At 43.8% G+C, this 16956-nt stretch overlaps 1 long non-coding RNA gene across 5 annotated transcripts in view; it reads left to right on the top strand.

Annotated features, from left to right (window-relative positions):
• The first annotated feature begins 9360 nt into the window (after positions 1-9360).
• The window catches only part of LOC129639789 (uncharacterized), a 104573-nt gene continuing 96977 nt past the window's right edge, over positions 9361-16956 (top strand). For 2 of the 5 annotated variants that reach the window (XR_008708605.1, XR_008708604.1), the window contains exons 1-2: positions 9361-10160; positions 11847-11960. This is a non-coding gene — a long non-coding RNA (uncharacterized LOC129639789). The remainder of the gene's footprint in view (positions 10161-11846; positions 11961-16956) is intronic. The other 3 variants (XR_008708606.1, XR_008708602.1, XR_008708603.1) reach the window with 2 other exon arrangements.

Here is a 16956-nt window from a genome sequence, read left to right as displayed (position 1 = left end):
TTAGTTATATAAAGCATGGAGGGGACACCACAGGCAAATGTATGTTCTTCACTAGTTGTTGGGGTTTTGTTACCCCAATTCCTGTACTGTATGACTCTAGGAGAGAGGGACTTAACCATTCATAAGGCTTGATGTCTCTTCTCTCACTTTAGCATGAAGTCCCCATTGGAGACAGGCTACCCGTGGCCTCTCTTTTTCCTCCAATGTCTTTCTGGTCTCATCCATTTAACCTTCTGGTTTCTACCATTCCAAGATGGGGGGAGGGAAGAAAGAGAATGAGAGAGAGATTTTCCTGAAGATTAAGAGCAGAGCAAATGTTAGCTGCTTATGCTTTTCTTCCTGTCTCTGAGACCCTACCCTCTTCCTCTTGGCCTTCTAAAGGCCTCCCAGCAGGAGGGCTGTGTAGGTCCAGTCTTCCTATACTAATCATGCATGCATTATGCTAAGTTACTTCAGTCTTTTCCAGCTCTCTGCAACCCTGTGGACTGTAGCCCACCAGGTTCCTCTGTCCATGGGGTTTTCCAGGCAAGAATACTGGAGTGGGTTGCCATTTCCTCCTCCAGAGGATCTTCCCGACTCAGGGATCGAACTGGCATCTCCTGTGGCTCCTGCATTGCAGGTGGATTCTTTACAGCTGAGCCACCCAGGAACCCCCATACCAATCCTATGAGACTTAAAAGATGAATAATCCCCTTCACGCTTCTCACCAGAGATCTTTGCATTTGACAATCCTGCTAAAGTAGATTTTTATGTTACTGAGAACACCTTTATCCTACGAGGGATTCTTCTTCTTGGTGGGGGAAAATATAAACTCAAAGTGCCCTTAGAAGTTAAAGTGTTTGATCTACAGTCAGCACTGGCTGGGCTAGACAGCATATAGCAATACATCAGTTACTAAGCTGGGAACCAGAGGAAGAAGCCCTAGACCTTGGGTGGGTTTGACATTAGCAAAACAGGACTTCCTTTATAGATGGTTGGGATATTACATTACAAGGAAAGGGAATTGAGACTGAGACAGAAACTGATTTTTCAGTGTAACTTGGTGCTAATGCCCAGGATACGGATAAGGGAAGCTCTAATTTTTTCTTGCCTATAGTAAAGGTGTGTCCTTCAAATAGGAGTGGGGCTGAACCTGCAGGTAAAAAGTAGAGACCAACCACGAAGCAGGAAGTAGGGCTTCTAACCAAAGCATGCTGTTTGTTTGTTTGTTTTTTTGGTACCATCTCCATCTCTTTTAACTAGGTTTTCCAGGTGGTGCAGTGGTAGAGAATCTGCCTGCCAATGCAGGAGACCTGGGTTCGATCCCTGGGTTGGGAAGATCCCCTGGAGAAGGAAATGACAACCAAATCCAGTATTCTTGCCTGCAGAATCCCATGGACAGAGGAGCCTGGCGGGCTACAGTCCATGGAATCACAAAGAGTTGGACATGACTGAGCGCACACACACACACACACACCCACCCACCCACCCACCCTACCTCTTCTAATTAGCTGCTGCTGCTGCTAAGTCGCTTCAGTCGTGTCTGACTCTTAATGACCCCATGGACTGCAGCCCACCAGCCTCCTCAGTCCATGGGATTTTCCAGGCAAGAGTACTGGAGTGGGGTGCCATTGCCTTCTTCGCTTCTAACTAGCATTTGACAGTTATCTCACATGTTCATGGATAGGTCAAAGCTTTGCCTTGCACCTTGAATCTCCTATGACAGTGGTTCTCAAAGGGTAGTTCCAGGACCTTCAGCATCAGCAGCACTTGGGAACTGGATGGAAATGCAAATTCTCCAGGTGCTACCTAAGACCTAGTCAATCAGAAACTCTGGGATGGAGATCCAGCAACCTGTGCTGTGACACACCTTCCAGAGGACTCTGGGGCCCACTCAAGTTTGAGAACCACTGCTCTGAGGTGCTCTGCTGGCCCAGCAATGCCTTGACACTACCATCAGTTTGTTTGTTCCAGAATCCTCATGTACTGCAAGCTCTGATTTTTGGTGACTGCATAACTTTTGTTTCTTCTGGTTCCATGTCTGATGACCCTGGTTTTGCGGCTGTCCAGAATGATCAATAACACTCAGACTCCCTTGCCTGATGCCAGTAAAACCAGTTAGTGTACAAACATGAGCTCAAATCATCTATGCCTGCACACACTCAAATCACAAGTACAGCATAGTGCTTAAGAGCCCAACCTTTGGGAGCAGGCGTATCTGGGTTAATATTCACTCTCTACAGTAGCTCTGTATCTTGGTCTCTGTAAACCTCTATTTCCTCATCTAAAAATGGAGATAACAACATAATCTCACAGCGTTGTTAAAAGGACTAAAACAGATAATGCACATAAAGTGCTCAGTACCTGCCATTTAAGGAGTGCTCCATAATGGCAAGACTCATTATTATTGGCCTGCTTTCCCCCTATTTTCTGTTGTCATGACATTGTATAGGCATATGGTAACTTTGAATATTTGGTTTTTCTCATTTGTTTTACCACTGAAAATGTTTTGTCTTCTCCTTCAGAGAAGACAGGTGGCAATACACCACTGAGGATCAGTGTGAAGGTTTGGAGGCACTCTAGAAGAGGGATTGAAACTGTGGGGTCTAGAACCAGATTTGCTTGGATTTGAATCCTGATTCTATCATTTATTGGCTATGTGATCCTGTACAACTTATTTACTACCCTGAACCTTAGTTTTCTAATTTTAAAATGGAGATAATAGTAGTACCTGTTTTTTATGTAGGGAGATAGGGATTAAATGAATGGATATATGTACTCACATATGTATATATACACACACAAACACATATATAGCATTTGACACAGAACCTGACGTTTCATGTTGACAATGTTAAAAAGCACTGAATGGACAGAATTAATAGAAGAAGGGAATTTTGTGGGAGTGGGGGGCATTTGTATAAACACAGCCTAAAACTCAGCCCCAGTATCAAAGGACCATCCTGAGTGAGCACCTGAATGAATCACACTTGTTTTTTTGGCAGTGTGTACATCCAGCTTACTTACCAAAGTACACCTTACTGTGGTCCAGGTGTACTTTGCTTTGATAAAATGTATGAACAAACTAGTAAAGAAATAATGAACCTCTACCACAAGACTCTCAGCTTAATGCTAGGGCCTGTGGAAATACAGATGAAGAAGAGGAAATGTTCTCTGTCCTTGGGGAACCTACAGTGTTGGCTGGACAGATAAGATTAACAGCATTGAAACATTATGAGAAAGTTCAGTTAAGTTCAGTCACTCAGTCATGTCCGAGTCTTTGCGACCCCATGAACCGCAGCACGCCAGGCCTCCCTGTCCATCACCGACTCCCAGAGTTCACTCAAACTCATGTCCATCAAGTTGGTGATGCCATCCAGCCATCTCATCCTCTGTCGTCCCCTGCTCCTCCTGCCCTCAATCTTTCCCAGCATCAGGGTCTTCTCAAATGAGTCAGCTCTTCACATCAGGTAGCCAAAGTATTGGAGTTTCAGCTTCAACATCAGTCCTTCCAATGAACACCCAGGACTGATCTCTTTTAAGATGGACTGGTTGGATCTCCTTGCAGTCTAAGGGACTCTCAAGAGTCTTCTCCAACACCACAGTTCAAAAGCATCAATTCTTCGGTGCTCAGTTTTCTTTATAGTCCAACTCTCACATCCACACATGACCACTGGAAAAACAATAGCCTTGATTAGACGGACCTTTGTTGGAAAAGTAATATCTCTGCTTTTCAATATGCTATCTAGGTTGGTCATAACTTTCCTTCCAAGGAGCAAGCGTCTTTTAATTTCAGGGCTGCAATCACCATCTGCGGTGATTTTGGAGCCCAGAAAAATAAAGTCAGCCACTGTTTCCACTGTTTCCCCATCTATTTGCCATGAAGTGATGGGACCGGATGCTATGATCTTAGTTTTCTGAATGTTGAGCTTTAAGCCAACTTTTTCACTCTCCTCTTTCACTTGCATCAAGAGGCTCTTTAGTTCTTCTTCACTTTCTGCCATAAGGGTGGTGTCATCTGCATATCTGAGGTTATTGATATTTCTCCCAGCAATCTTGATTCCAGCTTGTGCTTCCTCCAGCCCAGCGTGTCTCATGATGTACTCTGCATATAAGTTAAACAAGCAAGTTGACAACATACAGCCTTGACATACTCCTTTTCCTATTTGGAACCAGTCTGTTGTTCAATGTCCAGTTCTAACTGTTGCTCCCTGACCTGCATACAGATTTCTCAAGAGGCAGATCAGGTGGTCTGGTATTCCCATCTCTTTCAGAATTTTCCACAGTTTATTGTGATCCACACAGTGAAAGGCTTTGGCATAGTCAATAAAGCAGAAGAAGATGTTTTTCTGGAACTCTCTTGCTTTTTCGATGATCCATCAGATGTTGGCAATTTGTACATGAGAGTATTAAGTGCTAAATGGTGTAGCAGAGTTGGTAAGTGCTGCAAGAATCCAGAGAAGGGGGAGGGGAAGGAGGCCAGAGAGAGGAAAGGCTTCTTGGAGTTACTGTTTTGAGCTGGGCTTTTCAGGATGGGGAAGATCTGGCTGGGAGGAGGGGAAGGGTAAATGAGAGGTGCTTATCACAATGCCGAAGGACTAATTAAGGATTCTTTTAAGTACTTGACACTCACAGAATTTCAGGACTCGATTTACAAAAAGTTCTGCTTACAAGTGCAAACATTTTGGATCGTACTGGACTGGGACAGAAAGATCTGGGGTCTTGCTTCATCCTTACACTAAGTATTTGTGTTCATGTGTTCAAATTTCCTTCTATTTTTTAGGCTTCTGTTTCCTCACTATAAAGTCAGAGGGCTGAACTTAATAACTTCTAAGATCCATTCCTACTCTGAAGACAGCCTTGCATTGCTAATGTCTCTGGGCCTGGCACTGTATACTTATCAATTTACTTAACAACCCTTGTGATGGAATACTCTTGTATCATCTGTTTTACAGAGGAGGGAACAAAGGTTCAGGAAGGTTATGTAAAATACTCAAGGTTTGTCACTCAAGAGGGTCATGGACCTGTATCACTAGTACCATGTGATATAGTTAGTTTCTGTATGGAGAAGATTTACAAAGAAGTAGCAGAACGTATGTGGTCCCCTGAACTTTCATCATGCCACAGCACAGACCAGCCATAGATGTTCTACATTCATGCGTGTTCTGTGTGGCCAAGGTTCTGGCATGGTTGGGCTCTGTCTGGGCCAGTACACTGGACTTGGGACAGAGAGCAGTCCAAGTGTGAAGTGAGCCCTATCCCCGATTCAGATTACATTTATAGGTTAATCTAAGAGGAGCTGGACTTCCCTGGTGGCTCAGATGGTAAAGAATCCATGTGCAATGCAGGAGACCCAGGTTTGATCATGGGTGAGGAAGATCCCCTGGAGGAGGAAATGGCAACCCACTCCAGTATTCTTGCCTGGAGAATCCCATGGACAGAGGAGCCTATTGGGCTACAAGAGTCAAACATGACTTGGTGACTAAACCACCACCAAGAGGAGCTAGGGGCCACCTAGTTTTTTAAGTGACAAGAAATATGTCAAAGGATCTCTCAGCCCTGGGGCCACACCAGGGAGCAGGCATCTAGGGCATCAGGATCTCCATACTGAAGTTGATAGGAACAGACTTGCGTACCCAGAATGGTGACATTAGCCGAAAGCCTAATCTCTCTGCAGTCAAGTTCAGTGCAGCTGAGCAGACTCTTGGTCATATTACCAAAAGGTGGAGGAAATGAGCCGCCAGTGACATCTGGATATGTCTCCAATCTAGGACAGCCAGCAGAGTTGGAATCAAACACAGGCAGTGTGGTGCCAGAGCCACACTGAACTGTCAATTCTTATGTGAGGTGCTCACTCACTTCAGTCATGTCTGACTCTTTGCGACCTTATGGACTGTAGCCCGCCAAGCTCCTCAGTCCAAGGGATTCTCCAGGAAAGAATACCAGAGTGGATTGCCATACCCTCCTCCAGGGGATCATCCTTATCTAGGGGTCGAACCCGGGTCTCCTGCATTTCCTGCATGGCAGGTGGATTCTTTTTACCGCTGAGCAACCGGAGAAGCCCTGCCAATTCCTATACTTCTACTAAATATAGTGGTGGTTTTATAATGTAGGGAAAGCAAGATAACTTTCCAGCCAGTACAGTCTGAATTTGAATCCTGGCTCCTCCACTTACCACATGTGAGGTAAGTTATTTAATCTCTCTAAGCCTGTTTCCCTAATTGCACAGTGATAAAAATAATACCTGTGTGGGTACAAGTGACGTCACTTCAGTTGTGTCCCACTCTTTGTGACCACATGGACTACAGCCCACCAGGCTCTTTTGTCCATGGGATTCTCCAGGCAAGAATAATGGGGTGGGTAGCCATTCCCTTCTGCAGGGGATTTTCCCAGCCCAGGGATCAAACCCTCATCTCCTGCTACTCCTGCATTGCAGGCGGATTCTTTACTGCTGAGCCACCAGGCAAGACCCCCAAATAATCCCTACCTCCCAGGTTTATTCTTGAGGATTAAATGAGATAATAAATGGAAAGTTCCTAGAACCCTGCCTGAGGGTATAGGAGGTGCTTAGAAAATATGGCTCCTGTCAGCCGGCTCACCTTCTAAAAGGGCTCAGTTCTGAGATAATCCACAAGATGTCCCCCTCTCAAAAGAAAGTTCTCTAGCAGGATATGTGTTATAAATATGTATATCTGAAGATCTGAGTTCTTGAAAAATGACTTTCACGTCCATGCCTGCCTGTGCAAAAACATATATTGAACCATGTGCCCAGGAAGAAATCATAGTTGGCTTTGCAACCAATGCACATATGGCTCTCGAGGCAGTTCTAAGGCAAGGCGGTTGCTTTCCAGGCTGTGTGTGGGCTGCCACTGCATCCCTACAGTAGAGCCCAAGCAGGATGTAGTGGAAGGACTTTGAGGATCTGTAATTATGTTCCTTTCTCAAGTCCTGAGGGAAATATATGAATCTTGAGGGATGTGCATGTATGTGGACGTGTGTGTGTTTGCGTGTGGAGGCACATTTGTGTGCCCATGTGCATACTGGGGGCAGACAGAGGTTGGGGGACAGAGGTTGCCCCCACCTCTCTGAAAATTTTGCACTAGACATGGAAGCATCCTTTCACTTCCTGCTATTCTGAGGAGTTTATTTTTGGTGGGTCCTTGTGGTACAGGACACAAGTTCAGAAAGATACTCTGCTGTTTGTGTGGAACAGATAATACCAGGCCTAAAATACTGACATGCATTCAGGATGATGGAACAATAAGAAATCTAAGTGTAGAAGCTGCTTTTGCAGCAGGAGCAATATAGTTGTAGAGTCATTTATTTATTTAACCACTTGAAAAAACACTTCCTCTTGGTCAACACAGGAGGAAGAAAACAGCTGTTTTTGATTCTTTCTTGCCTTCCATTCCATTTATTTGCATACTGAGTAAAGGGCCTACAACCTGGCGACTACTTTGTCCATTAGTCTTTTGTACATGGGCTTGCGTCTCCTAAGGATAATTTCCTTTGTTGTTTCTCAATGAAGGGTGACAGTGTCTTGGCTGCTAAAGCTGCATCGCACTGCTTTGTTCTGAGAAGAGAAAATGGCCTTTTTTTTTTCTTGCAAACTTCCCAATATTCTGGATATTTTAGGCAAATTTCATCATGGCCCTGTTTGGGGTAGAGCAGGTCTGGGTTGGGACTGCTGAAAGATCTTTTGGCCTCTGAGAAACTAAGATACTGAGACTCACAAGAAAAGTCTGTTGCACCCTTCAAGAAATCCTCTCTTCCCAGGTGCTCAGAGTCCTTATGCTGCCTCCACTGTGCCCGCGTTGTTTCACCTAGACTGACCCTTTCTGGACAACACTCTAAGAGCCAGATTTTTTTTTTTTCCAGGTCTATGTCTTTGCCTGAACCTCTGATCCTCAGTGTCTTTTCCTCTGTTTCCCAAGATTGTCCTTGGCTTCATGCTTTTCAAACTGGATTTAGCAAAGCCTGGGTGTACATGACAGTGTGGCAGGGGGTATGTATAGCCTCCTCTGGACTGTCACTTTTTCTTGGTGGCAATTCATTTGAATATATTCCGGAACAGAATGCAAAATTCTCTCAAATCTTTAAGATAAAATAATTAAGTAATGCCCATTGAGTACTTACTGTATACAAGGCTCTAAGTGCTTGGTATGTATTAATGAGGCTCATCCTCGCAGCAACCTGAAGAAGCAGGTTAGTATATTTAACCCAGTTATGCTCTGTGCTGTGCTTAGTCGCTCAGTCATTTTCAACTCTTTGCCACCCTATGGACTGTAGCCCACCAGGCTCCTCTGTCCACGGGGATTCTCCAGGCAAGAATACTGGAGTGAGTTGCTATGCTCTGCTCCAGGGCATTGTCCCAACCCAGGAATCGAACCCAGGTGTCCTGCATTGCAGGCGGATTCTTTACTATCTGAGCCACCAGGGAACCCAGTTACATGAATGAGAAAACTAAGGCTTGGGGTGATTAAATGACTTGTTCAAGATCAAAGATCTGGGTAAGTGGTAGTCTGGCTGAAAATCCATGCTCTTAGCTACAATCTTGTATTTGCTGACAAGGACAGATTGGACTATACCCTCCAGACCTAGGGAGATTTCTCTGTCCTTAGTGTAAAGTGCAGCTGTTCTGTTAAATGGATGTATAGCTTGGCCTGAACCTTTGAATGAGGTAACCTTCACTTAAAGGAATAATTCTGATATTGGGTTGGGGGAGCATGTTGCAGGTCAGTGGAGGAGATGGCTTGAGATAATGTAACCAAGTCCAAAGTTGCTCTGTTCACCGCATCACAGGCCAATGAATCCAAGAGACAAGGTGTTGAGGCAAGGAATATGACTTTATTTGGAAAGCTGGCAGACCAAGAATATTGTCTCAAAATAACCATCTTATGGGGATCTGGATGTTAGGTTCTTTTATAGAGCAGAGATGGGGGGAAGTGAGGAAACAAAGTAAAAAGGCCATTAATCTTGCAAATATCTTTTAGAATGGCAAGCCTCAGGCAGGGGAGGTTTAACTTCTTCCTTCCTGCCATTCACAGGAGGACAGGGTCCTGAACAAAGGCACTTTAGTTAACAGAGGAGAGGGGTGCAAGGTTCCCTGAGGCAGCCCATTTATGTATGATTATAATAACAAAAGCAATGAAAAGCAAGTCCAAGAAACATTTCTGTCCTGAAGTCAGGTTTGGTTTTTCCCTGCAATGGTAGTTACCACTCTATGTTGTTAAATCAAAGACCAGAAGTTAGTCATCTTCTGTTTACTCGTAAGATCAGGGATATAAACGGGTTTGGCAGATAGGAGCTTTAGTCCATATCACTAAGGGTAATCCATATGTTGAAGCCGTAACCCTGCAATGTGGGCTTCCCTGGTGGCTCGGCTGCTAAAGAATACACCTGCAATGCAAGAGACCTGGGTTCGATCCCTGGGTTGGGAAGATCCCCTGGCGTAAGGGAATGGTTACCCACTCCAGCGTTCTGGTCTGGAGAATTCCATGGACTGTATAGTCCATGGGGTCGCAAAGAGTCAAGGAATGAGCGACTTTCACTTTCACTTTTCAATCCCGCAATGTGGCTGTATTCGGAGATACAGCTTAGGAGAAACTAATTAAGGGTAAGTGAAGTCATAAGGCTGGGACCCTGATTAGTTGGGACTAGTATTCTTATAAGAGATATCTTGAGTGCTATTATGCTTGTGTGTGTGTGTGTGTATTTTCTTTCTCTCCTCCTTCCTCCCTTCTCTTTCCACCTTTCTTCTCCCTTGCTTTCCACGCATGCGCACAAAGAAGAGGTCATGTGAACACATAGCAAGATGGAGGTCGGTCTACAAGCCAAGAGAAGACGCCTCAGAATGAAGCCAACCTTTCCAGCGCCTTGATTTTGAACTTCTTAGTCTCCAGAACTTTGAGAAATGTATTTCTGTTGTTTAAAACACGCAGTCTGTGATATTTTGTTAGAGCAGACCTAGCAAGTCTCCCCTGGCGGCTCAGTGGTAAAGAATCTGCCTGCAATGCAGGAAACACAGTTTGATCCCTGAGCCAGGAAGAGCCCCTGGAGACAGCAGTGGCAACCCATTCCAGTATTCTTGCCTGGAGAATCCCACAGACAGAGGAGCCTGGCGGACTACAGTCCATGGGGTTGCAGAGTGGGACATGACTGAGCGACTAAACAACAACAGAGTAAGTTAATACAGACAAGATCTGTCGTTTTCCTCTATTTTATAGATTAAATGTAATCTTAGAGCTCCCAATATGTTTTTATGGGCAGGAAATTCAATCTCAGTTATTTAGGGGGTTTCCTATGTTCCTACATGAGATAATTGGTTAATCCTGGGCTTTTGTTAGGCCAGAAAATCAGGTGAGGGCCAGGTCCTTAGTGCTAAGTGGTTTCAGCTTTGCTTGCTCCTTGGGATCCCAGAGGTTGCTATTAGCAGGCTCCTGTTGATTGGTTTTGGGCACTGCTTCTCTGAGTGGACCCAAAGATGCTGCTCACAAGGTCTTTCCTTTTGACTGCTGACCTGTGTGGTTCACTGTGTTTGCACGCAGAGCACTGTCTTTGTCACTCAGTTCTCTGACCTCTTTCTGTCTCAGTGGGAAGGAATGCAACTCTGTCTTGGGCTCAGTGGCTTCCCCTTCCCAGCTCAGAGCTCTTCTCTGTATGGAATGATACAGCAGAATTGCCTTCATTAATCCTTTAGACCAGGAGTCGAAGAACTTTTTGTGTAAAGGTTCAGATATGTTGGTTTGTGGGTTATATGGTCTCCCATATAACCCAGCTGAGGTTGCAAACACCTCAGCTAGAGAGCAGTCACATGCAATTTGTAAATGAGTGGGTGTGCTCTTCCAATGAACTTCAGTTATGAGCACCAAATTTGAATTTAATGTAATTTTCATGTCACAAAATATTCTTTTTTATTTTCTTCCCCCAACCATTGTTTAAAAAAGAATTAAAAAACATTCTTAGTTCACAGGCTATACGAAAACAATCAGTGGGCCTGATTTTGAGTTGAGATGTAAATTTCTGATCTGTTTTAGACTTTTGCAACTCGAAGTGTGGGTGCATGGACCAGCAGTGTTAGCATCATCTGAACTTGTTAGAAATGCGGAACTTCAGGCCTCACTACAGACCCACCCAATAGGAATCAGAGTTTTAATAAGATCTCTGGTGAGGCACATTAAAGTTTTGTGAGAAGCAGTTTAGAAACACAGAGCTGGCTTCTCATTTCTGGACACTGGGGAGGGAAGAGCAGATGCTAACATCAGTTATCAGTTTTCTTTCCTCACTTCCATCCATTGCTATCTCAACATTGACCTTCCTACCCGATTTCTGCTGTGGCCCTTTCCTGAGTGGGGCAGCACTTAATAATGTGAGTTACAGCCAGCATTCCATTAGCCATACTAATCCACAATCATTAGCACTTGACCTTAGAATGAGTCATTTGATGTTTTTACTTTCTATGTTCTGGCTTACTTCTTTCAATGTTAACATTCCCACTTTCTGAGTTGAGCAGCAGCTGAGTATTAGGGAAGAGATGCCTTGGGGGCATTCTTGGAAATAATGTCAGAACAGCCTGGAATTAAAATTTTGTTGTGGCTAATCCCCACAGTATTAGCAAATTCAGTAATACAATGCATGGACCACTACATTTGCTGTAGCAAATATCACAAAACTGGCGGAATTTTTTTCAACTGCACATGGTTTTTAGGTACTGTATTAGTTTTTGTTTGGTAGGCTTTTTAAAAAATTGTGGGTTTTTTTTCCTAGACTAATATTAAAATGTGTGCATATCACGAGCACACATCTGTGGGCATAGGGAGCTCAGAGGTGTGGGGGAAAGTCTCCCTGACACTAAAATTTTCTTGTAGATAATCCCTGCGATGATGTGGAACAGCCTCATGAGGTGACAGTGTATGGATAATTAAGATGTGTTTTGCCTGCCTTGGGCCCTTTACCATCGCACTCTTTCTCAGTCTTCCTTGGTGAGTTGTATACCAACAGTCTCATCACTAATTATCAGTGGTTCCTGCCTGAGATTCCCAGAACCCCAGTTTTGTGGAAGCGGGAGACAGACTCCTGCTTTTCTCTTCTTTCTAAATCTTGCAGTCGTTAAAGTTTGATTTCCGTTAATGCATGAATGTCACCACCCCAATGAAAATGCAGCTCTTCTGTGTGTGTTTTGATTAACTTGTCAGAGGCCAGGCAAGGAGAGGTAGGAACAGTAGTCCTGCTTCTGCACTCTGTTATTTCTGCTTATTACTTGTCACATCTGTCAGTTTCAGGAACATTCATATATATGGAGCCCTTATTTTTAGTACTTTAATTATCTTGGATGCTCAAGGACACAATTAATGTATCATGTTGGTCACATTGATGGGTTACAAAGACAGTAGGTGGCCTTGCAAGAAATGTGGGCTCAGGGAGTGGGTTTCCAAAGTGCTTGTGCATGTGGCAGAGTAACTAGGTGAATTCCCTTGGGTCTTGGCCTCTGGAGGGTCAGCCTCTGAAATAAATCCCGTATATTTACTTTGGTCTTCAAAATGCTAATAAGACTTTTTCGTCATATCCTGCTCCTCAATCTTTTTAGTCTACACACCACCCAGCTTGACTCTCGATCTTCCCTAACAGGGATTCATGTGCTAATCTCATCTTCCTGATGGATTGGAAAACAATAATAAGTAACTTTTATGGAGTGTTTACTCTGGCTTCCCCAATAGCTCAGTTGGTAAAGAATCTGCCTGCAGTGCAGGAGACCCCAGTTTGATTGCTGGGTCAGGAAGATCCCCTGCAGAAGGGATAGGCTACCCACTCCAGTATTCTTGGGCTTCGCTTGTGGCTCAGCTGATAAAGAATCCGCCTGTAATGCTGGAGACCTGGGTTTGGAAGATCTGGAGAAGGGAGAGGCTACCCACTCCAGTATTCTGGCCTAGAGAATTCCATGGATTGTATAGTCCATGGGGTCACAAAGAGTTGGACACGACTGAGCAAATTTCACTTCACTTTGTGCCTGCTGCTGCTGCTGCTTCAGTCGTGTCCGACTCTGTGCGATCCCAGAGACGGCAGCCCACCAGGCTCCCCCGTCCCTGGGATTCTCCAGGCAAGAACACTGGAATGGGTTGCCATTTCCTTCTCCAATGAATGAAAGTGAAAAGTGAAAGTGAAGTCCTTCAGTCGTGTCTGACTCCTAGCGACCCCATGGACTGCAGCCTACCAGGCTCCTCCGTCCATGGGATTTGCCAGGCAAGAGTACTGGAGTGGGGTGCCAGTGCCTTCTCCGTACTCTGTGCCTGGTACCTTGCAGATGCTATCATATTTAGTCCTCTCACAGCAACCCTTCAAAGTATGTACTATTTTTATCCCCAATTTATAGATGAGGAATCTAAAGAATAGTAACTTGCTCAAGGCCACATGACTAGTATGTTCTGGAGCTAGGATTTTGGCTGTGATTCTAGGGCACAGGCTCTCAATTACTGTGTTATACCACACTCAACTTGAATAATAATAGCTAACAATTACTGAGTGCTTGCTTACCTTTTGACCAAACATGTGCTAAGTTTTTCATATGTATTAACTCACTAATCCTCTTAAAATTCTGTAAACTAGATTTTATTATTATCCCCAATTTTCAGGAAAAGAAACGGGGGCACAGAGATGTTGAATAACTTAACAGTTCACACCATTAAACGATTATAGACAGAAGCAGTCTTTGGTCACAAAGTGATCTGACTGCATTCTTAGTCACTCTCTTATATTACCTTCTGGGCTTCCCTGGTGGTTCAGATGGTAAAGAATCTGCCTGCAATGCAGGAGACTGAGGTTCAATCCCTGGGTCAGGAAGATCCCCTGGAGAAGGGAATGGCAACCCACTCCAGTATTCTTCCCTGGAGAATTCCAGAGACAGAAGAGTCTGGCAGGCTATAGTCCATGGCATTGCAGAGTCATACACACCGAGTGACTAACACCCACACTACCTTCTAGTATACTATACTGGGCCAAGGCAGGGGATGTCAAAGAGTGAGGTATGTCCATCTGGGGAGAGAATGGGGAGAGAATGGGGAGGTAGTGGGAGCCACTATGCACTTTCTGCTAACTGTTACATGCAGGAATGTAAGCTCGGTGTCCTCAGAGCTGCCAGTTTTTAAAAGAGAAGCCCCAAATCTGGAACTTTACATGAAATTTCTTTATTTTAAATATTGGCAACAAATTCCAATTTTTAAAAAGCAGCAGTCTAGATTACAGGAAAATCTGTTGATAAGAAACCTTAAATTATAGATAAGGATATTTAATTCACAGACTTAGAAAATATTTGAGTGCTTCTTATAAACACTCTTGTGGCTCAGCTGTAAAGAATCCGCCTGCCAATAAAGGAGACTCAGGTCAGGTTCAATCCCTGGGTCAGGAAGATCACCTGGAAAAGGAAATGGCAACCCACTCCAGTATCCTTGCCTGGAGAGTTCCAGGGACAGAGGAGCCTGGCAGGCTACAGTCCACTGGGTCACAAAAGAGTTGGACACCACTTAGTGACTAAACAACGACAACATATGAACACTGCTAATTCTAGATACTATTGTTCAGTGTAAGGACTTCCTATTTTCTCTGTTAATTCTCAGTGTTGATAAAAAAATTGACTCCCTCCCTGGTTTCACTGGTAGCGAATCAGTTTAAATGATGGTTTGTTTATATTTTAGAGTTTAATTCCTTAGCAATGCTGTAAGATTGTTGGAAGAAAAATGTAGGCACACAGAGTTTACTACACCAAGGACGAATGTTAAATTCTCTTATCTTCCCCCCAAATGTGGATAGTTGTATGTAGAAATAAATATACATTTATGTAAACTTTGATTGCAGTGAACAAAACACACATATTATGCCACACACACGGGGATGCGCCTGTACAACACATCTGTCAGCCACATCTGATCAGTGGGCTGCCAGATCCCAACCTCTGAATTAGGGAATGCATCCTTTTTTCCCCTGTCTGCAGTTCCTAGCCTATTACTGGGTTTATAGCAGGCACTAACTAAAGACATATTGCTCTTGTGTGTTCTTGTGCTTGTCTCAAACCTGATGACCTCTGTCAGGCCATGTCTGTCAGTTTCCACTAAGAGAATTTCCTTGCTCTTTTTCTGAGCTGGCACCCAGTTTTTCTTATTCGTAGGGCATTTCCAAATGAATTGGAAGGGGCTCCGATCTATCCTCTGCAGAAGCTGTTTCCATAAAATATTTCTCAAAACAAAAAAAAAAAAGCAAGTGAAGGTGGCCTGGAGGTTTCCAATCCTGGCTGGATATTAGTCACCTAGAGATCTTTTAATAATGCTGATTCTAGAGTTCCAGACTCAAATTCTGATTTAAATGGTCTGTAGTGGGACCCTGGGCATCAGTAGTTTTTAATAAAAGCTCCCCTGTTATTCTAATCTGCAGCCAGTGTTGAAAACTGATCCAACTGATGAATATGTTTGTCAAAAGGTCCCAAATGTCCACTCTGGGACTTGATAGACTGCTTTCTCCTTCACTAAAATAAGAGAGTTGTGTAAGGTAAAGAGTCAGATGAGGGTCATCATATCTTTATGTATTTTTTTTTGTAAGCCAGAGGGTCATCATATCTTTATGTATTTTTTTTTGTAAGCCAGACTACTGTTGTGTCTAGTTCTTCTGTAGTGGCTGTGTGAAAAGGCAAGAACATGGGCTAAAAGGTATGTATTTGATATTGAAGAGGGTGTGGCAGGTAGCAGTAGCTTCTGAAATGGCTCCCAAGGATCTTCTCCTCTTTTATGGAGGCTAGACCTGGTGACTTCTTTCTAACAAATATGATACAGCAGAAGCAATAGGATTTCCCTTCTATGATTAAGTTACAGAAGGTTGTAACCTCCATCTTGCTGCCTCTTTCTCTTTGGCTCTATTTTCTTGCTCTGATGTAACAAGTTACTAATCTAGGGGAAGTCCATATGACAAAAAAAATGAGGTGAGTTCCCAGTGAGGAACTGAGGCCTTCGGTACAAAAGCCTATGTACTGATTGCAGCCCTAACCAACACCTTGGCTGCAGCCTTTTAAGAGACCTTGAGTCAAAGGAACGGCCTACCTTGAGCCAAAGGAACTGCCTAAGCCATGCTTAGGTTTCTGACCCATGGTGAAATTATAAATGTCTGCTGTTTTAAGCTACTAAGTTTTGGAATAATTTGTTATACAGCAATAGAGAACTTACAGAGGGGATGATGAGGGATTCTGTTTACAGTAGGAGATTAAGAAGTGATTCCCCAACTTCAGCATACATTGAATTTCCTTGGGTAACAATAAAATGCAGATTCCTAGGCTATACCCTCAGAAGCTTTCAATTCATTTGATCTGAGGTGAGTCTTAGGAATATGCATCTATATTATACACCCTAGATGTTTCTGATACAGGTGTTCTTTGGAATTACATTTCCAGAACTACCAGCCAGGAAGTGGAGTAAGCCTTTGGAGAGGCAGAGAAAATGTTGGAGGACCAGTGATTGCTAAGGGGGTATTGGACCAGTGGAGCAGGATTTCTGGAAGGCTTTTGGATCAATTGGGGCTTGTCTGGTGGCTCAGATGGTCAAGAATCTGCTTGCAATTCAGAAGATGTGGGTTCGATCCCTGGGTTGGGAGGATCCCCTGGAGAAGGGAATGGCAACCCACTCCAGTATTCTTTCCTGGAGAATCCCCATGGACAGAGGAAGCTGGTGGGTTGCAGTCCATGATGTCGCAAAGAGTCAGACACAACTGAGTGACTAACCCTTTGTTTAAATTAATTAGGTGACATGTTGAAAGGAGTACTGAACTTTGAACTAAAAGAAGTCTTGTTGAAATTCTGCCATTTGCAGCAATGTGGATGGACCTAGAGAATATTATGTTTGGTGAAATACATCAGACAGAGAAAGACAGATGCTATGTGATATCACTAATATGTGGAATCTAAAAAAAAACAATACTAGCAAATGTGTCTGCAAAATAAAAGCA

This window comes from Bubalus kerabau, chromosome X (assembly GCF_029407905.1).
Source record: "Bubalus kerabau isolate K-KA32 ecotype Philippines breed swamp buffalo chromosome X, PCC_UOA_SB_1v2, whole genome shotgun sequence".
NCBI classification, from domain to species: Eukaryota; Metazoa; Chordata; class Mammalia; order Artiodactyla; family Bovidae; genus Bubalus; species Bubalus kerabau.
This window is presented reverse-complemented; position numbering and strand designations above follow the sequence as displayed.